Below are 5,059 nucleotides of genomic sequence, written 5' to 3'. Positions count from 1 at the left end.
TTCTAAGCTCTTTCCTTGTGGTTTTTACTAAAGGGGGTGCTGGGTGGGTTGGGTAAGAGGTCATGGAGCCGTCTCCCTCCCATACAGTTCCACGAGACCAAGAAGTGACCTCAGTGGCCACATCTATAAACAGGGAGCAAAGGGAGGAGCCCACATCCTTGGATGGGCCCAGTCATGAACTCGCTGGGGTTTGAAGCCACCGGGCACAGGGACTACGGCAGAAAGGCCTGGCAATCCATGTCTGAAAGCTGATGAAACAGCTGGTGACTACGCCAACCCCCCATCCCAGCAGCCACTTCCATCCATCTGCAAACCACACTGTGGCAGCCCGTGCCAGGGCAGACTACCCGCCGGGAGCAATTAACCTAAAAGTCGACACCAGGAGGTGGGGGGCGGGGGTCGCGACGATGAGGGTCTTCAGACGTTCAGAAACGGGGTGGCCTAGCCTTCACTTCTGTAACTCGCCTCTCGGGTTCAAACCAGCCACCTTCCAGTGAATAAACCAGGCCTAGACCGGTTCCCATGGAGAAAATCCCGTGGCGTAGTTCCTCCTCGGGAACCAGTGAGGACGCCATGCGTGGGGCCGGACTCCAGGTTGGGGGACGAGCCCAAAAGCCTGGGCAGGGAGACAGGCCTGGAGATCTGCTTCTGCCCAGAGACCAGCAAGAAAGTCCTTTAAGGCACAGTTCTACTTGCTACCACTGGGGGGCGCAGTGGGCCAGTCTGACAACCGCTTATTTATGGGTTTGTTTTCACTGTAACACATTTGGTAGGTTTGGGGAGCCAGGCAGGGGCCCCCATGGGGCGGGTGTGCAAGGGTTCAGCTGCAAACCTAAAGTGTGAGGGTTCAAGCCACCAGCCCTTCCGGAGAGCGATGTCAGCACCCTTGGTGGCAGTTGGACTTGCCACCTTGGGGTGGCTCTGAGCTGGGGCTGTGGAGTTTCCTGCCACACACTGGGGTTCACAAGGACCTCTGTGACCTCACTGGCCCCTGGAGGCCTTAACGCCCTGCAGACGGCTCCTACTTTGAGACGACAATGGCGACTCGACCTGACAAGATGCAGCAGTGTTACTCTTGGGCAAAGACCCAATTGCAAAGATTCAAGACCTTTTTATCCCCCAAAATCCAACCCCGTGCCCATCCCCACCACCACCCACCCCGCCCCTGCCCCCTCCACCTTCCCAGGACTGGAATTCCCCGAACACGGTCGTTCACGGGCCTGTGTTCAGCCAGGTGGCTGACCACAAGCAAAAGCGTGCCTCCATCCAGCAGGTAAGACTCAGGGTTCAGCCGGCAATGTTGGGGGAGGAGAAAGCTGCCTGTGCCCTGGCCTTAGCTCCCTATGTCCGTGTCAAAAGGGGGGGGCTTTGTCAGTCAGGCTCCTATTCTCTCACAGGAGGCTGAGCGGATTCTAACAGAATGAGCCTATGGGACAGAGTGGGTTTCTGAGGCTAGTGATCTTTCAGAGAGCAGGCAGCCTCAACTGTCTGTTGAGGAAAGGGCTGGTGGGTTTGAACCCCTGGCTTTACTGTTAACAGCCCAACACATAACCTGTGACACCACCAAGGCACCGAGTTAGGAGACTACAAGTCCAAATTCAGAGCTAGCTCTCTCTCTCTCTCTCTCTCTCTCTCTCTCTCTCTCTCTCTCTCTCTCTCTCTCTCACACTCTCTTTTTCCTCCATTTATGCTTCAGTGGTCTCTTAGAGCTCAAAAGAGATGGGCTCAGAAACCTCTCTGCACTCATGTCAGAAACTCACTGCCATAAATCCGTGCTGACTCACAGTGACCCTACAGGACAGGGTAGAAGTGCCCCTTGGGGTCCGGAGACTGGAGCGCTTTAAGGGAGTAGAAAGCCTCATCTTTCTGTGGAGCGGGGGGGGGGGGGGAGAAGGGCTGGGATTAGTCACTGCTGACTTCCTGGTTAGCAGACCCAATGCATGACCCCCAGGAGGCCAGCAGGGCCCCTATCACAAGTGTGGTGGTTGACAGCATGTTGACAATGTGAGGCAAGGCAGAAAAGGCCGACTATCACACAAAGGTGGGCCATCTCAAAAAACTGCCAAATCAAGAAAAATTTAAATTATCATTCAAAAAAGATGGACCCTCTCGGGAACTTGCCGGGGCAGTTCTACTCTGCGGGCAGGGCGGCTGTTGGTCAGAGTTGGCCCGATGACAGTGGGTTTGGCTGGGTTTAGCCTGGTCCTCTGTAAGCTTCCAGTCTGCTCAGCCCTGAAAGACTCCATGCAGAAGAATGCACCCATCACATCTGTCTTCTCTTGCTGGTTGGTGTGGACTGCTGACCGTCCGGTGAGCAGTGGGGCGCTTACCCACTGCACTTACATGCTGGTTAAGTGTGACCATGATTATCTTTTGGGGAGCACACCTCAATTCCTAAGCCCCTCCAGTTAAGCTCAGAGTTCCCCCTCCAGGCAGAAGGGACTAGCGTGAGCTTCCCACCTGGGCAAGGAGAGGAGGGACCATGACACTGGGTGGGGATCTCTACTAGCCGACAGCTGTTGGATATCGGTGAAGTCCTGATGGTTCCCATGGGGGACACAAGGATGGACAAGGAGGGGGCCTGGTGGAAGTTTCTTCTCTCAGGAGCCATGGTGGGGGCCGTGTCCCACACCAGCCAGCACCACCCCTCTGGACCGGCCCAAGTGCACATGCAGGTGAGGGTGGGGCAGCAGCTGCAGCCACTGGGGCACAGAAAGCAGGGCAAACCGGGCTTCAGGGTGGGGCTCTGGGTATTGGGGATACAGAAATGAGAGTGTGGTTTGGGGGGGTAGGTGGGAAGCTGAGCAGAGGGGAGGTGGCAGCTTGGAGTGAGGGAGGGAGTCTGAGGGTAGAATGGGGCTGGCTGCGGGCCAGATGGGGAGCTGGGAGCTGCAGGCTGGGCTGGGTTGAGAATGGAGAGGGCTTTGGGGTGGGGTTTGTCCAAGGGTCAGGTCTTTTCCATCCTCAGATTCACTCTTCCAGAAAACACTGTATGAACCTGCTGGGGGTGTTACGGAGCCTGATCCAGGAGGGGGGCTTCCGCTCCCTGTGGCGTGGCAATGGTATAAACGTGCTCAAGATTGCCCCTGAGTATGGGATCAAGTTCCTTCTTTGAACAGGTAGGAGGGATGGGTATCTGCAGCCCCGCCCTCCGGATCACCCACCCCCTGTCCCGTCACCCCTCTGTGTCCTTAGCTCCTTTCCAGGGTGGGTTTGAGGCTGGAAGGCCCAGGAGCTGGGCTCACCCTCCTCTCTCTGACCCGCAGTGTCAGGCTCACTTCGGGGAGTCCTCGAACCCCATCTTCCAGGAGCGGATCTTGGCGGGGTCTCTGGCGATGGCTGTTTCCCAGACACTCATCAACCCCTTGGAGGTGAGTGAGAGCCTGCTCAGTGGGCGGCCTCGTGCAATGAAGCGACCACAGCTTCCACATACTGAGCAGTGACCCGCGGGCCCCAGGTTCCGTGCACAAAGCACCGTATTCAGCCCTCACCAGGCCCCACCGCATGCTCCATTTGGTTGGGGGTTGCTGTCAGATTGGCTCTGATGCTTGGTCACCTGACCGTAGCATTCTTGGGTACCTCCTATGCATGTGACAGCTGGACGTTGACTGAGAAAGACTGCAGAAGCATCGATGCCCTTGAATGATGGTGCTGGTGAGGGATATGGTCGGTTCCCCGGGCTGTCAAAAGAACCCCCAGATCTGCCTGGGAAGTAGAGCCAGAATAATCTGAGGCCAGGATGGTGAGACTTTGGCTCCCAGACTTTGGCCACCTTCCTGGAGAAGGACTTCATGCTTGGCAAAGTGGAGGGCAGCGAACCAGAGCAGGGCCCTCAAGGAGATGGGTGGACACAGCGGCCGCAACCCCAGGCTCAAACATCAGAAGCACAGTAAGGATGACTAGGATGGGGGGGGGGGTTCCTGCTGCTCCAGTGAGTCCCTGTGAGTCAGACCCAAGTCCCCAGCACCTCACAGGAACCACTGCGCATGACAGCAGGGAACACTGCGCGGACAGAGACACCCAGTCCCCTTTGGGGATACTGTTAATCCATCTCTGGGAAGCTGGCCCTTGTGTTTTACTGACCTCCTCCTTTCGCAACCCGGACATCTTTTTTATCACCACTGGGTCTCATGGTCGCTCAGCCAAAGTCTTGCTGTCCTCACATCTGAGAAGGCTCTGCTGGCATTGCCCTAAGCCGGGCTCCTCCTTCTGGTGGTACATCGTCCCGATACTGTTCTTGCCAATCCTTCTAAGGCATCGACTGATTGCCCAACTGTTACGTGCCTATGACGTTACCATGGCTCCCAGCTGAGTCCTGCCTGTGGCATTGTGGCTCTTTTCAAGAGGAGTTTTGCAGAAGTGCCCAAGGCAGTGGTCCCTTGAGTGCCTGATTGTGGCTCCAGGGGGCGCTGGTGGCAGATCTGAGCCAGACGGAAACCCTTGCCTGCTTTGCTCTTTGCATCACACTGTTGTTTCTCGGTCCAGTTCTGAGGTCGTTGGTTTCCTCTGTGTTGGGGTGCCATCCATTCTGACGGCTGTAGTCTTTGATCTTCATCGGTAAGTGCTTCCAGTCGACTTTCCTCCCAGCCAGCAAGGCTGTGTCCTTGGCACCCGGCAGGCTGCTCAATGGCCTTGCTCGGCTCCTGATTCCACGTGCTTGTTGGCATCGCCCAGCATCTGGGATCACTGTCTGCACACAGGATGGAATCCTGAAGACGGAGGGGATCCGGCGTTGAAGCACACCTTCCCTGGTTTGAAACCATGCGGTCTTCCTGCCTCTGCTCATGTGTTCATATGAACGTGGGGACACAGCTGGTCTGGTTCAGGGAGCGTGAACATCAATTGTTTTGTGTTTCTGGTGTCCAGCGTGGGACCTAGAAGGTTTTCACTCCCTGTGTGTAGTTGACAAGGCCAGGGATGGCTGGGAATACAATCCCAGACAGTGCACCTGAGGCACAGTTGCCACCCGTCAGTTGGAGAGGCTGGCACACAGCTGGAATGGTTTCAGCAGAGCTTCTAGACCAATGCTTCCCAGAGTCGGTGGTCCTGACCCACCCCG

This window comes from Tenrec ecaudatus, chromosome 1 (assembly GCF_050624435.1).
Source record: "Tenrec ecaudatus isolate mTenEca1 chromosome 1, mTenEca1.hap1, whole genome shotgun sequence".
NCBI classification, from domain to species: domain Eukaryota; kingdom Metazoa; phylum Chordata; class Mammalia; order Afrosoricida; family Tenrecidae; genus Tenrec; species Tenrec ecaudatus.
The sequence above is the reverse complement of the archived record's forward strand: the minus strand, read 5'-3'. Positions refer to the sequence as shown.